The sequence below is a fragment of the Ranitomeya imitator genome, chromosome 7 (genome assembly GCF_032444005.1).
Source record: "Ranitomeya imitator isolate aRanImi1 chromosome 7, aRanImi1.pri, whole genome shotgun sequence".
Taxonomy (NCBI): Eukaryota; Metazoa; Chordata; class Amphibia; order Anura; family Dendrobatidae; genus Ranitomeya; species Ranitomeya imitator.
The window spans coordinates 121,951,771-121,972,882 of record NC_091288.1 but is presented as its reverse complement, the minus strand read 5'-3'; the positions used below and the strand labels follow the sequence as shown (position 1 = coordinate 121,972,882).

Sequence of the window (21,112 nt, the reverse complement as noted above, 5' to 3'; positions counted from 1 at the left end):
TGACAGCTTGACATTCAATCAAAGACTGGAGATTTATTTCCTGATACATAGTTTTTATAATAGCATATAGAAAGGTGTGGTTTGGGCGGTTAGTTAATTAACATACAATTCAGTTATTGGTTATCTGATACATATGGAATATTGTGATTAATGCTCATATGACTGCTGATTATGCAACTAAAATGTAGCTCTCGGTATGTAGGGCAAAGTTGAGGCATCTGACCAGGACTCAGTTGAGACAACTCATCAGCACTTAATACATCTGGAGTTCTTCTGCTTTTTGGGTGGAAAACACCGAACAGTCTGTCTGGCTTATATTAGTTTATGTCAGCCATTTTAAGCAACTGATTATAAAGTAGCTGAGTAGATAGATATATATATATTTGCTTTGTGTAAGTATATGTGATTTAAAAGAATATACATGCAAGTGAGATCTACATGATATAAATATTTCTATCACAAGCCCCCCTTAGATATCACTTGCCCTAAGCCTAGCCTCCTGTCCCAAAGCGCTGCAACTCTTTTGTGCTGCCGGCGATCCGACGCAAACCTAGTGTCTACGCCCTACTCCGTACAGTCTTTCGCAATGAGTGATCAGGAGATCTGTCCCTAAACGGGGGTAGAAACATGCATGGTCTCATATTGGCGACTCTGTGCGATCAGTTCCACATATTCGTCGTCATCAGGATTGGAGGAACCATCAGGTGGGTGAATCTGAATTCGGATAGGTTCGTCCAGGAGGAGATGCGGCATCAGGTTTGTTGTGTCCTTTACTGTCTTTTCCATCATCAGGATCATTCTGGCTTAGGCGTATCTTCTGGTATGGGAGCCATCTTGCAGTGCGATGCGTGGATCCAAGTGGGCCTTCCCTCTAGTTTCACAGAGGTTGGTGTCGTCAGCAGCACTTGGAAGGGACCGTCAAATCTGGGGTCGAGCGTTCTCCTCACAAACTTCTTCACCAACACCCAGTCTCCTGGTTTCAGGGAGTGCGAACCGGGTACCGATCCTGGATCTGGTAATGAAGAAAAAACTTGAGAATGGATGTTAGCAAGTTTCTTGGTGAGTTCAATTACATAAGCAAAGTATCATATTGCATTGTCAACTGCTGGGGGAAAAATACCCCTAACCGAGGGCTGGACCCAAACAGAATCTCATGAGGTGACAGCTTTTCTGGGCCCCGGGGAGTGTGCCTGACACTAAACAGTGCGATGGGGAGTGTTTCATGCCATGGTTTACGTGTCTCTTGGGCAACTTTTAACATCCTGTTTTTGAGTGTCCCATTCAGTCTTTCTACTTTCCCGCTACTCTGGGGGTGGTAGGGAGTGTGTAGGCCTAAGCCTGACCCTACTGCTGACTAGATCTCCCTTGTGAGGTTTGCTGTGAATGCGGGCCCCTGATCACTCTCTATCACTTCTGGGACCCCGTATCTGCACACGATCTCTGAGAGTAGCTTCTTTGCAGTAGTCTTTGCTGACTGATTCCTCACTGGGAAAGCTTCTGGCCATCCTGAAAACACGTCGACGACCACAAGGGCATATTCGAATCCTCTACTTGGCGGCATCTGGATGTGGTCTATCTGGATCCTCTGGAAGGGGTACAGCGGTCTGGCAAGATGATGTGTGGGAACTTTCTCCATTCTTCCAGGGTTGCATTTGCCGCAGGTCAGACAGCTGCTTGTGAACTTGGCTGTTAGGGTGGAGATCCCTGGAGCGAACCAGTAAGCACCAATCAGATCATTCATCTGTGTCTTTGATCTGTGTGTGGGCCCATGTGCCCACTGGACCACCGTAGGGTACATGCTTCGGGGTAAACAGGGTTTGTAGTCCATTGAGTATACCCTTCCTTCTTGATGTGTTGCAGCCTTCCGCATCCAATTCACCTTTTCCTCCTTTGGGGCTTGTTCTTGCAACTTCTTGAATAGATCCCAAGTAGAGTTGAGCGACCTTGACCTTTTTAGAGTCGAGCCGGGTTTTGCGAAACCCGACTATGTCCAAAGTCGGGTCGAGTGAAATCGGCCGATTATGACGTAAAGTCGGGATCGACCGAAACACGAAACCCAATGCAAGTCAATGGGGCAGCATAGTCGGCAGTGAGTGGGGGCCAGGAAAACACCTAGAGTGGCCATTTTAATGTCAAAACCATCCATTCTTCTTAATGAAGCTTGTCAAGCGTAATTTACCTTATAATAATTGGAAGGCATTTGAAATTGGGGGTCATTTGGCTAAAGTTGTGGGGGGTAGGGCTGGTTCAAGTAATTAGTGGGCCCAGGAAATCTGGACCACGTCACGGCAGTGGAGCAGGGAGAGGTAAGTATTTCAACTTTGCAAGTGCTGTGAACCTGAGCAAGCAGGGGGGGCCCACTCGTTGGCATTGGCACTGGCACAGGGCCCCTCAAAGTACAGCGGTGTGTTTGCACGGCGGGGGCGCCTCCCACCGGCAGCAACACTTTTGCGTACTATGAGAGGCCCTGTGCCAGTGACGTCGCCAACTAGTATTCCTCCCCCCACCTGATGAAGGAACCTGCACTTTCATCTGCACCTTCCTCTTTGTCCCCGTGTAAGGTGGTATGGTATGCGGGAAGAGCAACCTGACTTTCAGCAGGGTCACAATGTTGTTGTGTAGCGTGCACGGGGAATGTTGCGTTATGGGTCAATGTACCAGCAGACTCATCTATCACTGGCTGGGCAATGGGCACGATGAAGTGGAAACACAGATATAGGCCCAAAGAAGAAAGTGGGCTAAATGCAGTTCAAAATTGGTAACACAGGAATAACCAGGGGGCATTGCAGTGGAGGACAACTGGAATGAGAGGCTGACACAGAGAGTAGGGCCAAATCAGTAAGTAGTCGAAATGCAGTTCAAAATTGGCAACCGTAGTAAACAGGCGGCACAGCTTTGTTCAGTGGAGGAGAACAGCAAGGAGTGGCAGACACCGATAGTAGGCCCCAAACCAACTAGTACGCCAAATGCAGTTGTTCCATTTAACCACAATTTAATGAGAGCCTGAAGATAGAAGCTCAGGAAAGGCAACCTGGGGAACACCTTGGAGTGTAACACACCATCTCTCTCCACCCCATACCCATTTTGTATGGCCTAATGCAGTGTACTTTTCTACAACTACTAAACGAGAGTCGGAAGACCGAAGCAATGGCAAGGAAACCTGGGGAACACCTTAGAGTGTAACACACCCTCTCTCTACACCCCATACCCAATTTGAAGGCCTAATGCAGTGTAGTTTCCAAGAACTACTAAACGAGAGCCGGAAGATCGAAGCTCAGGAAAGGCAACCTGGGGAACACCTTGGAGTGTAACACACCCTCTCGCTACACCCCATACCCAATTTGAAGGCCTAATGCAGCGTAGTTTCCAACAACTACTAAACGAGAGCCGGAAGATCGAAGCTCAGGAAAGGCAACCTGGGGAACACCTTGGAGTGGAACACACCATCTCTCTACACCCCATACCCAATTTGAAGGCCTAATGCAGAGTAGTTTCCAAGAACTACTAAACGAGAGCCGGAAGATCGAAGCTCAGGAAAGGCAACCTGGGGAACACCTTGGAGTGTAACACAACGTCTCTCTACACGACGGAAGGGCTGATTCTTAGGAAGGAAGGCTGTTGGAAATAAGCATTGCGCGTCCGAGGGTGATTATATTCTTATTAGGTATATACTCACCCTCGGACGCGCCCTGCTTCTTTATTTGGAATGAATGTTTATTTGCAATGTGGTGTTGACTTTCTCTATTATTTTGGTAATTAATGATTTTATTATTTTCATTATTTTGCATCTTCTCGGCAATAATATAAAGAAGACGCGACAGGACAACACTCGGTGGATGCCATATGTGTGTTTTCAATTTAAAAAAACTTTCAGTTAACTACTTGCAGGAGAAAGTAATTGTAGCTGGTGGCCATTTTTAGTACTGTACCAGATTAGAGTTGTGTGTTTGTTTTTAATGTTAAAATGTCTGCATTTGATATCTCACCAGTATTTTCTTTTTTATAAGCAAAATACTTATTTTTATATTTTCTGATGTTGGTTCCAGGGGTACACGGCCAGCAGTGCCCTGGTCAGTGTAGTAGTAGTTGAAAGAATGGACCGCAGACAGGCATCGAAGGCCTAAAATAATAACACATGGCTGTAGGCAATTTTAAATTGGTTCCAGGGGTACACGGACAGCAGTGGTGTGGTCAGTGGAGGCCTAGTGGAAGGAGTGACCGCAGACAGGCATCGAAGGCCTAACATAACAAACTTGGGCTGGCTGTAGGCACTTTTAAATTGGTTCCAGGGGTACACGGGCAGCAGTGGTCTGGTCAGTGGAAGTCTAGTGGAAGGAGTGACCGCAGACAGGCATCGAAGGCCTAAAATAATAACACATGGCTGTAGGCAATTTTAAATTGGTTCCAGGGGTACACGGACAGCAGTGGTGTGGTCAGTGGAGGCCTAGTGGAAGGAGTGACCGCAGACAGGCATCGAAGGCCTAAAATAATAACACATGGCTGTAGGCAATTTTAAATTGGTTCCAGGGGTACACGGACAGCAGTGGTGTGGTCAGTGGAGGCCTAGTGGAAGGAGTGACCGCAGACAGGCATCGAAGGCCTAAAATAATAACACATGGCTGTAGGCAATTTTAAATTGGTTCCAGGGGTACACGGGCAGCAGTGACCTGGTCAGTGTAGTAGTAGTTGAAAGAATGGACCGCAGACAGGCATCGAAGGCCTAAAATAAAAAAATTGGGCTGGCTGTAGGCAATTTTAAATTGGTTCCAGGGGTACACGGGCAGCAGTGACCTGGTCAGTGTAGTAGTAGTTGAAAGAATGGACCGCAGACAGGCATCGAAGGCCTAAAATAAAAAAATTGGGCTGGCTGTAGGCAATTTTAAATTGGTTCCAGGGGTACACGGGCAGCAGTGGTGTGGTCAGTGGAGGCCTAGTGGAAGGAGTGACCGCAGACAGGCATCGAAGGCCTAACATAACAAACTTGGGCTGGCTGTAGGCACTTTTAAATTGGTTCCAGGGGTACACGGGCAGCAGTGGTCTGGTCAGTGGAAGTCTAGTGGAAGGAGTGACCGCAGACAGGCATCGAAGGCCTAAAATAATAACACATGGCTGTAGGCAATTTTAAATTGGTTCCAGGGGTACACGGACAGCAGTGGTGTGGTCAGTGGAGGCCTAGTGGAAGGAGTGACCGCAGACAGGCATCGAAGGCCTAAAATAATAACACATGGCTGTAGGCAATTTTAAATTGGTTCCAGGGGTACACGGACAGCAGTGGTGTGGTCAGTGGAGGCCTAGTGGAAGGAGTGACCGCAGACAGGCATCGAAGGCCTAAAATAATAACACATGGCTGTAGGCAATTTTAAATTGGTTCCAGGGGTACACGGGCAGCAGTGACCTGGTCAGTGTAGTAGTAGTTGAAAGAATGGACCGCAGACAGGCATCGAAGGCCTAAAATAAAAAAATTGGGCTGGCTGTAGGCAATTTTAAATTGGTTCCAGGGGTACACGGGCAGCAGTGACCTGGTCAGTGTAGTAGTAGTTGAAAGAATGGACCGCAGACAGGCATCGAAGGCCTAAAATAAAAAAATTGGGCTGGCTGTAGGCAATTTTAAATTGGTTCCAGGGGTACACGGGCAGCAGTGACCTGGTCAGTGTAGTAGTAGTTGAAAGAATGGACCGCAGACAGGCATCGAAGGCCTAAAATAAAAAAATTGGGCTGGCTGTAGGCAATTTTAAATTGGTTCCAGGGGTACACGGGCAGCAGTGACCTGGTCAGTGTAGTAGTAGTTGAAAGAATGGACCGCAGACAGGCATCGAAGGCCTAAAATAAAAAAATTGGGCTGGCTGTAGGCAATTTTAAATTGGTTCCAGGGGTACACGGGCAGCAGTGGTGTGGTCAGTGGAGGCCTAGTGGAAGGAGTGACCGCAGACAGGCATCGAAGGCCTAAAATAATAACACATGGCTGTAGGCAATTTTAAATTGGTTCCAGGGGTACACGGGCAGCAGTGACCTGGTCAGTGTAGTAGTAGTTGAAAGAATGGACCGCAGACAGGCATCGAAGGCCTAAAATAAAAAAATTGGGCTGGCTGTAGGCAATTTTAAATTGGTTCCAGGGGTACACGGGCAGCAGTGACCTGGTCAGTGTAGTAGTAGTTGAAAGAATGGACCGCAGACAGGCATCGAAGGCCTAACATAACAAACTTGGGCTGGCTGTAGGCACTTTTAAATTGGTTCCAGGGGTACACGGGCAGCAGTGACCTGGTCAGTGTAGTAGTAGTTGAAAGAATGGACCGCAGACAGGCATCGAAGGCCTAAAATAAAAAAATTGGGCTGGCTGTAGGCAATTTTAAATTGGTTCCAGGGGTACACGGGCAGCAGTGACCTGGTCAGTGTAGTAGTAGTTGAAAGAATGGACCGCAGACAGGCATCGAAGGCCTAAAATAAAAAAATTGGGCTGGCTGTAGGCAATTTTAAATTGGTTCCAGGGGTACACGGGCAGCAGTGGTGTGGTCAGTGGAGGCCTAGTGGAAGGAGTGACCGCAGACAGGCATCGAAGGCCTAAAATAATAACACATGGCTGTAGGCAATTTTAAATTGGTTCCAGGGGTACACGGGCAGCAGTGACCTGGTCAGTGTAGTAGTAGTTGAAAGAATGGACCGCAGACAGGCATCGAAGGCCTAAAATAAAAAAATTGGGCTGGCTGTAGGCAATTTTAAATTGGTTCCAGGGGTACACGGGCAGCAGTGACCTGGTCAGTGTAGTAGTAGTTGAAAGAATGGACCGCAGACAGGCATCGAAGGCCTAAAATAAAAAAATTGGGCTGGCTGTAGGCAATTTTAAATTGGTTCCAGGGGTACACGGGCAGCAGTGACCTGGTCAGTGTAGTAGTAGTTGAAAGAATGGACCGCAGACAGGCATCGAAGGCCTAAAATAAAAAAATTGGGCTGGCTGTAGGCAATTTTAAATTGGTTCCAGGGGTACACGGGCAGCAGTGGTGTGGTCAGTGGAGGCCTAGTGGAAGGAGTGACCGCAGACAGGCATCGAAGGCCTAAAATAATAACACATGGCTGTAGGCACTTTTAAATTGGTTCCAGGGGTACACGGGCAGCAGTGGTCTGGTCAGTGGAAGTCTAGTGGAAGGAGTGACCGCAGACAGGCTTCGAAGGCCTAACATAACAAAATTGGGCTGGCTGTAGGCACTTTAAATTGGTTCCAGGGGTACATGGGCAGCAGTGTATGGTCAGTGGAAGTCTAGTGGAAGGAGTGACGGCAGACAGTCTTCGAAGGCCTAACATAACAAAATTGGGCTGACTGTAGGCACTTTTAAATTGGTTCCAGGGTAACACGGCCAGCAGTGGCCTGGTCAGTGTAGTAGTTGTAGAAAGAAGGGACCGCAGACAGGCTTCGAAGGCCTAACATAACAAAAATGTCAAAACAATGGTATTGTCAGTGCCAGGCATTGAAGGATGTCAGCGGCTAGACTACACATTGGTGAAGCTGTGAGAGATAATTTTGCTAGTGGTAGAGCACTGTTTGAGCTGGGGGGGGGAACTGTCTTGTGGCCGGCGGTACAGGCACAGGGCCCCTCATATTACAACGGTGTGTCTGACGTTGGGTGCGCACCACCACCGCCAGAGACACTTTATTGTACTATGAGGGACCCAGTGGCAGTGCCGTCGACCAAAAGCGGCCACACCCACCTCTTCAGACAAACAGCACTCTCAAGGGTCCAAGCGCAAAGTGGCGATAGCACGGCCCCGTGTGGGGAGTTTGGCCATTTCGTGAGGTGGAAACATGTCGTATGCTGGACAATCAGGTGAAGAAAATTACGAGATTGGAAAAGTCATTCAGAATAGTCCACAGGCAAGACCTTTTCATAGGAAAGCTAGGTGTCAGCCGGGCAGGGTGGGGCAAAAGATTTTGAAATCCAGTTGTGGTTCATTTTAATGAAGGTTAGATCATCTACATTTTGGGTAGCCAGACGAGTCCTTTTTTCTGTTAGTATTGAACCTGCAGCACTGAATACTCTTTCTGATAGGACACTAGCTGCCGGGCAAGCAAGCTCCTGCAATGCATATTCTGCCAATTCTGGCCAGGTGTCTAATTTGGATGCCCAGTAATCAAATGGGAATGACGGTTGAGGGAGAACGTCGATAAGGGATGAAAAATAGTTTGTAACCATACTGGACAAATGTTGTCTCCTGTCACTTTGAATTGATGCTGCAGTACCTGTCCTGTCTGCGGTCATAGAAAAATCACTCCACAACCTGGTCAGAAAACCCCTCTGTCCAACGCCACTTCTGATTTCTGCCCCTCTAACACCTCTGGTCTGCTGGCCCCTGGAGCTCGTGTGAGAACGATCACGGGCGCTGTGTGCAGGGAATGCCAGAAGCAAACGGTCAACAAGAGTTGATTGTTTTGTTGCTAATATTAGTTCCAAGTTCTCATGTGGCATAATATTTTGCAATTTGCCTTTATAGCGAGGATCAAGGAGGCAGGCCAACCAGTAATCGTCATCGTTCATCATTTTTGTAATGCGTGTGTCCCTTTTGAGGATACGCAAGGCATAATCCGCCATGTGGGCCAAAGTTCCCGTTGTCAAATCTGCGGTTGTGCTTGGTTGAGGGGCAGTTGCAGGCAAATCTACGTCACTTGTGTCCCTCAAAAAACCAGAACCCGGCCTTGCCACGCCACCAATTTCCCGTGCCCCCGGGAAAGCTTCCTCATTAAAAATATACTCATCCCCATCATCCTCCTCATCCTCCACCTCCTCTTCGCCCGGTACCTCGTCATGTACACTGCCCTGACCAGACAATCGCTGACTGTCATCAAGGCTTTCCTCTTCCTCTGGTGCAGACGCCTGATCCTTTATGTGCGTCAAACTTTGCATCAGCAGACGCATTAGGGGGATGCTCATGCTTATTATGGCGTTGTCTGCACTAACCAGCCGTGTGCATTCCTCAAAACACTGAAGGACTTGACACATGTCTTGAATCTTCGACCACTGCACACCTGACAACTCCATGTCTGCCATCCTACTGCCTGCCCGTGTATGTGTATCCTCCCACAAAAACATAACAGCCCGCCTCTGTTCGCACAGTCTCTGAAGCATGTGCAGTGTTGAGTTCCACCTTGTTGCAACGTCTATGATTAGGCGATGCTGGGGAAGGTTCAAAGAACGCTGATAGGTCTGCATACGGCTGGAGTGTACAGGCGAACGGCGGATATGTGCGCAAAGTCCACGCACTTTGAGGAGCAGGTCGGATAACCCCGGATAACTTTTCAGGAAGCACTGCACCACCAGGTTTAAGGTGTGAGCCAGGCAAGGAATGTGTTTCAGTTGGGAAAGGGAGATGGCAGCCATGAAATTCCTTCCGTTATCACTCACTACCTTGCCTGCCTCAAGATCTACAGTGCCCAGCCACGACTGCGTTTCTTGCTGCAAGAACTCGGACAGAACTTCCGCGGTGTGTCTATTGTCGCCCAAACACTTCATAGCCAATACAGCCTGCTGACGTATGCCAGTAGCTGCCCCATAATGGGAGACCTGGTGTGCAACAGTGGCAGGTGCGGATGGAGTGTTTGTGCGACTGCGGTCTGTGGACGAGCTCTTGCTTCTGCAGGAGGACGAGGAGGAGGAGGAGGAGGGGGTGCGAACGGCTACAGACAACTGTTTACTAGACCGTGGGCTAGGCAGAACTGTCCCAAACTTGCTGTCCCCTGTGGACCCTGAATCCACCACATTTACCCAGTGTGCCGTGATGGACACGTAACGTCCCTGGCCATGCCTACTGGTCCATGCATCTGTTGTCAGGTGCACCTTTGTGCTCACAGATTGCCTGAGTGCATGGACGATGCGCTCTTTAACATGCTGGTGGAGGGCTGGGATGGCTTTTCTGGAAAAAAAGTGTCGACTGGGTAGCTCGTAGCGTGGTACAGCGTAGTCCATCAGGTCTTTGAAAGCTTCGCTTTCAACTAACCGGTAGGGCATCATCTCTAACGAGATTAGTCTAGCTATGTGGGCGTTCAAACCCTGTGTACGCGGATGCGAGGCTAAGTATTTCCTTTTTCTAACCATAGTCTCATGTAGGGTGAGCTGGACTGGAGAGCTGGAGATCGTGGAACTAGCGGGGGTGCCGGTGGACATGGCAGACTGAGAGACGGTGGGAGATGGTATTGTTGCCGCCGGTGCCCTAGATGCAGTGTTTCCTACTACGAAACTGGTGATTCCCTGACCCTGACTGCTTTGGCCTGGCAAAGATACCTGCACAGATACAGCAGGTGGTGCGCTAAATGGTGGTCCTACACTGCCGGAAGGGATGTTGCGTTGATGACTAGCTTCATTGGCCGAGGGTGCAACAACCTTAAGGGACGTTTGGTAGTTAGTCCAAGCTTTCAAATGCATGGTGGTTAAATGTCTATGCATGCAACTAGTATTGAGACTTTTCAGATTCTGACCTCTGCTTAAGGAAGTAGAACATTTTTGACAGATGACTTTGCGCTGATCAATTGGATGTTGTTTAAAAAAATGCCAGACTGCACTCTTTCTAGCATCGGATACCTTTTCAGGCATTGCAGACTGAGCTTTAACCGGATGGCCACGCTGTCCTCCACCAGGTTTTGGCTTTGCCACGCGTTTTGGGCAAGATACGGGCCCGGCAGATGGAACCTGTGGCGATGTTGATGCCTGCTGCGGCCCCTCCTCCTCCTCTGCTTCAGAACTGCTGCCGCCTGCACCCTGTTCCCCCAATGGCTGCCAATCGGGGTCAAGAACTGGGTCATCTAATAACTCTTCTTGTACCTCCTGCGCAACTTCGTCTGTGTCACCGTGTCGTTCGGTGGTATAGCGTTCGTGATGGGGCAACATAGTCTCATCAGGGTCTGATTCTTGATCAGCACCCTGCGAGGGCAATGTTGTGGTCTGAGTCAAAGGACCAGCATAGTAGTCTGGCTGTGGCTGTGCGTCAGTGCACTCCATGTCAGATTCAATTTGTAATGGGCATGGACTGTTAACTGCTTCACTTTCTAAGCCAGGGACGGTATGTGTAAAGAGCTCCATGGAGTAACCCGTTGTGTCGCCTGCTGCATTCTTCTCTGTTGTTGTTTTTGCTGAAGAGGACAAGGAAGTGACTTGTCCCTGACCGTGAACATCCACTAACGACGCGCTGCTTTTACTTTTACCAGTTTCACGAGATGAGGCAAAAGAGCTAGAGGCTGAGTCAGCAAGATAAGCCAAAACTTGCTCTTGCTGCTCCGGCTTTAAAAGCGGTTTTCCTAATCCCAGAAAAGGGAGCGTTCGAGGCCTTGTGTAGCCGGACGACGAACCTGGCTCCACAGCTCCAGACTTAGGTGCAATATTTTTTCCCCCACGACCACCTGATGCTCCACCACTACCACTACCCTCATTACCAGCTGACAATGAACGCCCCCGGCCACGACCTCTTCCACTAGACTTCCTCATTGTTTTAAAAACGTAACCAAACTAACGTTATTTGTTGCAGTCACACAACTTACACGGTGAGCTATAACTTCAGTATGATTTAGCTACCCCTTTACAGGTTGGTGAGACCACAGCGAAAATCAGGCCCAATGTTACACACTCTTTTTTTGGTGGCTGCAAATTAGAGAGATGCCCCACACGCAGGACTGTCACTGAAGCACAAATGTTAATATTAATGTCACACTATTATTTTTTTTTTATTTTTATTTTTTTCAGGAACACTTTAGAAACCCCCCAAAAAAAAAAAAATAGATTTTTGCAGGGAGAATTTAGAAAACAAATGTAACAAACTATATGCTTTCTATGGGCCACTGAGTGAGAGATGACGCACACAGGAATCAGGAGTGGCACACAAGCCCAGAGGCCAATATTTTTCTACCAATGATTGATGGAGTTATTTTCTCTGGTAGATTTTGGAACCCAAATCAAGGAAAAAAAATGTAGGCTTTCTATGGACCACAATTGGAGAGAGAGAGAGAGAGAGATGGCACACCCAGGAGTCAAGACTGGCACACAAGCAGAAAGGCCAATATTAATCTCCCACTGTTTTTTTTGGTTGTTTTTTTTTTTTTTTTTTTCAGGGAGACTTTAGAAAAAAAAATAATAAAAAAAATATGATTTTATCAGGAAGAATTTAGAAACCAAATAAAATAAAATGATTTTTTCAGGGAGAATTTAGAAAACAAATAAAACCAAAAATAGGCGTTCTATGGCCCACTGACTGAGAGATGACGCACCCAGGAGTCAAGACTGGCACACAAGCAGAAAGGCCAATATTAATCTCCCACTGTTTTTTTTGGTTGTTTTTTTTTTTTTTTTTTTCAGGGAGACTTTAGAAAAAAAAATAATAAAAAAAATATGATTTTATCAGGAAGAATTTAGAAACCAAATAAAATAAAATGATTTTTTCAGGGAGAATTTAGAAAACAAATAAAACCAAAAATAGGCGTTCTATGGCCCACTGACTGAGAGATGACGCACCCAGGAGTCAAGACTGGCACACAAGCAGAAAGGCCAATATTAATCTCCCACTGTTTTTTTTGGTTGTTTTTTTTTTTTTTTTTTTCAGGGAGACTTTAGAAAAAAAAATAATAAAAAAAATATGATTTTATCAGGAAGAATTTAGAAACCAAATAAAATAAAATGATTTTTTCAGGGAGAATTTAGAAAACAAATAAAACCAAAAATAGGCGTTCTATGGCCCACTGACTGAGAGAGAGAGAGAGATGGAACGCTTAGTACTGGCACACAAGCCCAAAGGGCAATATTAATCTCCCTTTTTTTTTCCAGGGAGAATTTCTGAAACCCAAAAAAAAAATAAAATAGGCTTTCTATGGCCCACTATTTGTGAGAGAGATGGGACGCTCAGGACTGGCACAGATGGCACGCTCAGGACTGGCACAGAAGCCCAGAGGCCAATATTAATCTCCCTTTTTTTCTGGGAGAATTTATAAAACCAAAAAAATATTTAAATAGGCTTTCTATGGCCCACTATTTGTGAGAGAGATGGCACGCTCAGGACTGGCACAGATGGCACGCTCACAACTGGCACAGAAGCCCAGAGGCCAATATTAATCTCCCTTTTTTTCTGGGAGAATTTATAAAACCAAAAAAATATTTAAATAGGCTTTCTATGGCCCACTATTTGTGAGAGAGATGGCACGCTCAGGACTGGCACAGATGGCACGCTCACAACTGGCACACAAGCCCAGAGGCCAATATTAATCTCCCTTTTTTCAGGGAAAATTTATAAAACCAAAAAAAAAATTAAATAGGCTTTCTATGGCCCACTATTTGTGAGAGAGATGGCACGCTCAGGACTGGCACAGATGGCACGCTCACAACTGGCACACAAGCCCAGAGGCCAATATTAATCTCCCTTTTTTCAGGGAAAATTTATAAAACCAAAAAAAAAATTAAATAGGCTTTCTATGGCCCACTATTTGTGAGAGAGATGGGACGCTCAGGACTGGCACAGATGGCACGCTCAGGACTGGCACAGAAGCCCAGAGGCCAATATTAATCTCCCTTTTTTTCAGGGAGAATTTATAAAACCCAAAAAAAAATAAAATAGGCTTTCTATGGCCCACTATTTGTGAGAGAGATGGCACACTCAGGACTGGCACACAAGCCCAAAGGCCAATATTAATCTCCCACTGTATTTTTATCAGGGAGAATTTATACACCCCACAAAAAAAAATACAGAAAAATGAAAAGGCTTTCTATGGCCCACTATGTGAGAGAGATGGCACACACAGGGATGGCACTCTAGCAGAAATGCCAAATTGCCAATCTTAATCTCCCACCAAAAAAAAAAAAAAAAAAAAAACAGGGAATGTCCTACAATTACTATCTCCCTGCCTGCAGTAATCTCAGCCAGGTATGGCAGGCAGCTACTATCTCCCTGCCTGCAGTAATCTCAGCCAGGTATGGCAGGCAGCAATAAGGAGTGGACTGATGCACAAATGAAATAAAAAGTGTGGACAAACAAAAAAGATAGCTGTGCAGAAAGGAAGGAACAAGAGGATTTGTGCTTTGAAAAAAGCAGTTGGTTTGCACAGCGGCGTACACACAGCAATGCAGCTATCAGGGAGCCTTCTAGGGCAGCCCAATGAGCTACAGCGCTGAGGGGAAAAAAAAAAAAAAAAAAAATTCCACTGTCCCTGCACACCGAGGGTGGTGTTGGACAGTGCAAATCGCTGCAGCACAAGCGGTTTTGTGGTTAATGGACCCTGCCTAACGCTATCCCTGCTTCTGACAAAGCGGCAGCAACCTCTCCCTAAGCTCAGATCAGCAGCAGTAAGATGGCGGTCGGCGGGAACGCCTCTTTATAGCCCCTGTGACGTCGCAGACAGCAAGCCAATCACTGCAATGCCCTTCTCTAAGATGGTGGGGACCAGGACCTATGTCATCACGCTGCCCACACTCTGCGTTTACCTTCATTGGCTGAGAAATGGCGCTTTTCGCGTCATTGAAACGCGACTTTGGCGCGAAAGTCGCGTACCGCATGGCCGACCCCGCACAGGGGTCGGATCGGGTTTCATGAAACCCCGACTTAGCCAAAAGTCGGCGACTTTTGAAAATGTTCGACCCGTTTCGCTCAACCCTAATCCCAAGACGTCATCTCATCTGGTGTCTTGTCCTCAGTTGCCACGTAGTAGCCGTCCGGCTCTACGACCTCTCCCATTTCTCCATACTGTCTTCCTTTGGTGGCTTCTTTGGCTGCCATATCTGCCATGTTGTTGCCCCGTGCCTCTACTGTGTTCAGTTTTCCATGTGCTTTGACCTTCAGTACTGCCACCATTTTTGGGAGTTGGAGTGCGCTCAGTAGGTCTTTAATAGCTCCATGATGCTTTACGGTTGTTCCGCTTGCTGTGATGAAGTCTCTTGCAGCCCAGATGGGTCCGAAGTCGTGTGCTATGCCATGCGAATACCTTGAATCAGTGTAAATGTTACAGGCTAGGTGGCAAACTCCTGGACCACAGGATTTCTTGATTGCTGGTCACTGCACATCCCGTGTGAAATCTTCCTTCATCATCTGCAAATCTGGAGCCATCTACATAGAGGATCAACTCTGGGTTGGCCAGTGGCTCTTCTGCCACATTGGGTAGTCCTGCTGTTTCCTGTTGCATGATGCTGAAGCAATCGTGATCATCTGGTCGGAGCAAATCCAGATCCTTGTGGAAGGTATCATGCAGATTTTGATCTGGAGGGTCCATATCTGTATCCCCCCTTGGGAGTGGGAGTAGAGTGGCTGGGTTGAGGACTGTACATCTGGAGATGGTGACGTTTTCAGGCAGTAGTAGCGAGCACTGTAGACGAAGATGTCTTGCTGTGGAGAGATGTTTTGGCTGTGTTTGGTTGAGAATTGCTGAGATGTCATGTGGAGCCAGGATTTCCAGTGGATGTCCAAGAATGATGTCAGCTGTTTTGTCCAGGAGGGCGTGTGCTGCAAATACTGCTCTCATGCAGGAGGGGGCTCCCCTTGCAACTGGATCCAGGCGAGCTGAAAAATAGCCTAGAGGTCTCTGTCTTCCCCCGTGAGTCTGTGTCAGGACTCCAGTAGCATGGCCTTCTTTCTCCATCAGGTAGAGACGGAATGGCTTCTCGTAGTCAGGTAGGCCTAGTGCTGGCGCTGAGACTACTGAGTCTTTTAGCTTCTTGAACGAACTGAAGGCCACATCTGTTAGCAGGAACGGGGTTACGTTAACACAGTCATACAGAGGTTGCATTAGGACTGAGGCATCAGGGATCCAGGTTCTGCAGTACGATACTAGACCAAGAAAAGCTTGTAGTGCCTTTGGAGATGTTGGGGGAGCCATCCTCTCCACTGTGGTCTTCCGGTCATCTGTCAGGTGTTTAGTCTGGTGAGCAATGCAGTGCCCAAGGAATGTAACTCGCTTCAGACACCACTGGACTTTGTTCTTTGAGACCTTGCAGTGTTGTTTCGCCAGGTAGAGTAGGAGAGACACGGAATGTGCTTTACACGTGTCAAAGTCAACTGCACAAAGGAGTAGATCGTCCACGTATTGTAGCAGGGTCACTTCTGCATGTTCTGTGATCCAGTTGGCGAGAACTGTGGACATTGCTTTGGTGAATTGCGAGGGGCTGTTCTGGGCCCCCTGGGGCATCACCGCCCATGTGTACTGTGCCCCCTGATGCGTGAAGGCAAACAGGAACTGGTCATCTGGATGGAGGGGAACACTGAAGAAAGCATTTGCAAGGTCGATCACTGTGAACACTGTTGCTGTGGAAGGCACATTTGAGAGCAGGGTGTGTGGATTCGGCACAATTGGAGTTTCAAATACTGTAGCGTCATTCACCGCTCTTAGGTCATGTACCATTCTGAACTTGGCTGGCTCTCCTTTTACAGTCTTTTTCTTGACGGGGAAAAGCGGGGTATTGCAAGGAGATGTGCAGGGGACAACGACCCCTATTTCCAGGAACACCTTCAATTGGTCGGAGACGGCTTGACTTTGTGCGATGGACAAGGGATACTGGGCCTTACGAGGATATGGAGTACCTGGCTTGAGTGATACCCGCACCGGGGCAACCTGAAGTTTTCCCACATCTTGGGGTCCCTTAGACCATAGACTTTCTGGTACTACGTCCAGTACCTCCTTGGGTAGGCCTTCATGGGTTGTTTGAGGTTCCTGTAAGGCTGCCAGCATGACTGACTCTTCCTGGGTCAGAGGTGAAGAAAGGGTCACGGTCCCATCTTCCTGGAACACTATGGTTGCTTTTAGTTTCTGTAGAAGGTCTGCCCCCAGTAGGTTGAGTGGGCAGGTTCTTGACACCACAAACTGGGACAGGATAGAGTGTCCTGGCTGAGTGCACACGCTCAAAGGCTTTGTAAGCTGAGAATTTCTGACTTGACCGTCGATGCCCACGCAAGACACAGAGGATTCTGATAGGCAGGTAGGGTCAGGGAGTTCCACATGTCTCATCACACTTCTGGCTGCACCAGTGTCCACAAGAAAAGACCTGACAACGCCATCCACTTTCAGGGTAATTTGAGGGGTTGGTCCTGCTGAAGGGGTTTTGCATGTCAGGAGCGTGGTGTCTTGCGGACCTGGCTTGCCCCTGTCCTATGGATGGGGCGCTTCACTGTCCACCTTGTCTGCTCCTCGGCTTGCTCCTCTGGGCAGGGTCTTGGGTTGTGATGGAGCTCTGCACCGGCTCTGGTAATGACCCAATTTGCCGCAGTTGAAACATCTGACGTTCCTTCTGTCTCGGTATTGCGGTGGCTCTTCAGAGTCTATGGCCGCCATAAGGGGTGTTGTCTTCCGCACTCCTGGTTGGGACTCGATCCCTTTGGCTACGGTGAGCAGGGTGTCCATTGCTATTGACCTGTACTCGGGCCTAGCCACTATCAGTGGCTTCTTGATTGGTTCTCTGAGTCCATGCACAAAGGCCTGTGCCAACATCTGTCTGTGTATCTGATCATGAATGGTGAAGCCCAGGTCCTGGAAAACCTGCATTACTCTGCCATGAAACTTCTCCACAGTCTCTGTCTTCTCCTGACTCATGTCATGTAAGCTGAGGGCCTGTCCAGCCAGCCTGCCTTTGGCCCATTCTCTGAGTTGTTCAATCAGCTTCGGCCCTGACTCCCAGGCATGTACGTCTAAATCTGCTGAAAGCTTGAAGTGTTCTTTCATGATTGGCCAGAAGGCATCACCTGCCTTTATCTCCATCACTGCCCACAGATCATTCCAGGTGGCTGCATATGTGCGCTGGTTCTGCTGCATTCTTCTGTAGAATGGCATGGGGTGCATCTCTGGATCTGGAAGATTGTTGAGGATGCTGGTCACCTGACTTGGGGTGAAGTGCACATAGTGTAATGGTGGTGCTTCTATCTGACCCTGTCTCCTAGGTGCCCGTGGGTTTTTCTTTCTAGTACTGGGAAGCATGTATGAAGTCCCCTCTTCATCCTCATCAGAGGAATAGTTGTGATAGGGTGCACTGGGGTCATGCAGTGGCTGATAAGCGGTCTTGGATATTGTCTTTTTGTGAGAGGATGTGTTCCCACCCTGCTGAGGCCGTGGAGGATTATAGTTCCATTGTGGTGTGAATGTTGGCTGCTCTGACCGGGGATACTGATCAACATCTGATGCCTGTCTCTCCCCCCCTGTCCCCGGACCTGAGCTGCCTGCTGCTGGGTTTGCCTGGGGGAAGCCTGCTGCGGCTTGGGGGGTGCCTTCTACTGGGGGATCTCCACCCTCCTCCCCCGATACCATGACTGTCAGAGGCTGGGCTGTATTGGGAACATAGAATGTGCCTTGTGCTGTGAGCACTGGATACAGAGACACCACACTGCCTGGACTCGGCACCTGCCCGACAGGCAGCAGATCAGGAGAAGGAGAGTGTGGCCCAGAAAGCGGAGATGAAAGGTGGGAGGGAGCAACTGAGTGAGGAAAAGATGGGTGATTCAGAGGAGGGGGAGAGTGCTTCAGAGAGAGAGAGAGAGAGGAGGAGATGAAAAGTGTGAAGGAGGTGGGTGTGGTGTAGGAGGAGGTGTGGAATAATGAGAAGGGTGAGGAAGAGAAAGAGGAGAAAGAGGTGGAGATGAAAGAGGAGGAGGAGAGGGCAGTGCAGAAGACGGATAGGAAAAAGATGGAGGAGAAAGACAAGAAGAGAATTCTTTCTCCTTTGATGCAGCCCGTGCCGGCATTGTCAGAGTAACAGTGCCATCTCCCTGTACCAAGTTTGGGCGGGGCGCACCACATGCTGAGCAAGTCTCCCTGTACAATGGATTCTGCTGGGTGCAGACTGCACACACCCAATATTTTTCATCCCCATATGGGGGAGGTGCTGATGGTTTAACACCTTTCCCTACTTTGTACACATAAAAATCACTTCCTGGCTCCTTCACATATCTTTCAGTACCACCTAAACAATGTAAGCTCTGCTGCTACTGTATACCACATATCAGCATTGAGCAATGTAACATCAGCTAACTTCCCTTATTTTCCTTTCTACATCATGCCATTCTGCAGCTTGAATTCTGCCGTTCCCTGATGAATTTCACATACTTTCATGAGCTTCTAAAATTCTTCACGTACTTAACACCTTCATGCTGCGCTACTATTTGAGGAACCGTTTTCTCATCAGGAAGCAAAAGGCTCTCCTGTTGCTTGCCCAAATTATTCCCCATTGCAAAAAAAAAAGAAATAAAAAAGACAACAATAAAAAATCTCAAGTAGGTAAGTATATAAAGACACGAAAAGTAGAAGAAAAAAGGGAGCTTTCAAAAAATTGATGCAAGATGTTGAAATCAAAACATAAAAGAACCATAAAAAAACTGGGTACACGATCCAAAACTCAGGATCTTCACAGAGAAGGAAGAAAAATAAATAAATAAAGACCCCTTTTAAACAACAAAAAAGTGAGGAGGCAGAAAAATAAAGAAACTTTGAAAAACTTAAAAAAAGGTCTAAAGACTTCAAAAAAGCAACAAAAAACAGAAAATAAAATTAAATTAAAACGGCTTCTCCTCTCCCCCCTCCTTTTTTTTTTTTTTTTTTTTCCTGTGTACGCTGCGCTCAAATGCAGTCAGAGACACACTTCCCCTTTTTATCAGCAGCTGCTGTTATACCAAAAATCATGTATGTCACATCAAAAATGATAGATATCATTTAGTTTCACCTCTTCAAATAAATGTCATATATATGCAAAAACAGAAAGCTTAGCATCAAAAAAGAATAGAAAAAAAAAGACAAAAAAAAAAACGGTTGTGACCGTGTGATTTACAATGCATATATTTCTCCTAACTGCATGGAGGAGGGGAAGTTCTAAATAGAGAACAGACGGGGAGAGAGAAGGAGAAAAAAAAAACTTATTTTTCAATTCTATGTAGTCAAGCAACAATACATGACATTAACAGACAAAGAACATTGACATCCAGGAGATTCGACACCCTCTTTATTATTTTGTGACACGTGCAAGAAGCGCTGGGTAAACAGACTACTGCCAATCGCACTGGGCACACCTATGCCCGGGCCACCTGAGTGAAAAACACAACAGGTGGGATTTCTACCACCCCGGTCCAACCTATCTAACTAGATAGTCGGCATTACGGGAATCTGCAGTAGCCCTCTAAGTTACCACTACCACGTGCCTGGAGCCTGGGGCCAACTACCCCGGGATTAACTATCCCTCCTATGCACGGGAATCCTGCAATAACTTATCGAGCGATTTGACCTCCTGCGGTCTGTTACCCAGCAACCACAAACAGTCACTGTTCCTTTCTTCTCCCGGATGTTACACAAACACAGAACATATACACGGCACACAGCAGACACCTCGACTTATATCCCAGGGTTTAGGTTCAGGCTCGGACTTTTTACACTACCTGGGAATGCGGTGGTGACCACACCTGACCGGCTAAAGGTACAGACCCGGACTGGGCACAGGGGACATTCAGGTAAGATGATAGAATTTTCTTACCTTACTCTGATGGAGCTGCAGTCTCCGTCCCGTGGGCCAAGGCCGTGGCCCGCACCCTCGTCTGTGCGGTCAGCCGGATCCCCTCCTGTGATATCTTCGTCCGAGCCGTTGGGCGCCACTTGATATGGAAATTTGGGTTGGATAAATCTACCCGTGTGTGCTGCGGCCGCTCCCAATTATTATTTCTGAGCCCTTAATGAATGAATGAGTCTGACACGTGATGACAGCTTGACATTCAATCAAAGACTGGAGATTTATTTCCTGATACATAGTTTTTATAATAGCATATAGAAAGGTGTGGTTTGGGCGGTTAGTTAATTAACATACAATTCAGTTATTGGTTATCTGATACATATGGAATATTGTGATTAATGCTCATATGACTGCTGATTATGCAACTAAAATGTAGCTCTCGGTATGTAGGGCAAAGTTGAGGCATCTGACCAGGACTCAGTTGAGACAACTCATCAGCACTTAATACATCTGGAGTTCTTCTGCTTTTTGGGTGGAAAACACCGAACAGTCTGTCTGGCTTATATTAGTTTATGTCAGCCATTTTAAGCAACTGATTATAAAGTAGCTGAGTAGATAGATATATATATATTTGCTTTGTGTAAGTATATGTGATTTAAAGGAATATACATGCAAGTGAGATCTACATGATA

At 47.3% G+C, this 21,112-nt stretch overlaps 1 long non-coding RNA gene across 1 annotated transcript; it reads right to left on the bottom strand.

Annotated features, from left to right (window-relative positions):
• On the bottom strand, positions 1 to 20,695 carry LOC138644876 (uncharacterized). The gene is made up of 2 exons (XR_011314675.1): positions 20,448 to 20,695; positions 1 to 1,012 (listed from the first exon to the last, which is right to left on the bottom strand). It is a non-coding gene; the product is annotated as an uncharacterized lncRNA (long non-coding RNA).
• Positions 20,696 to 21,112: the final 417 nt, after the last annotated feature.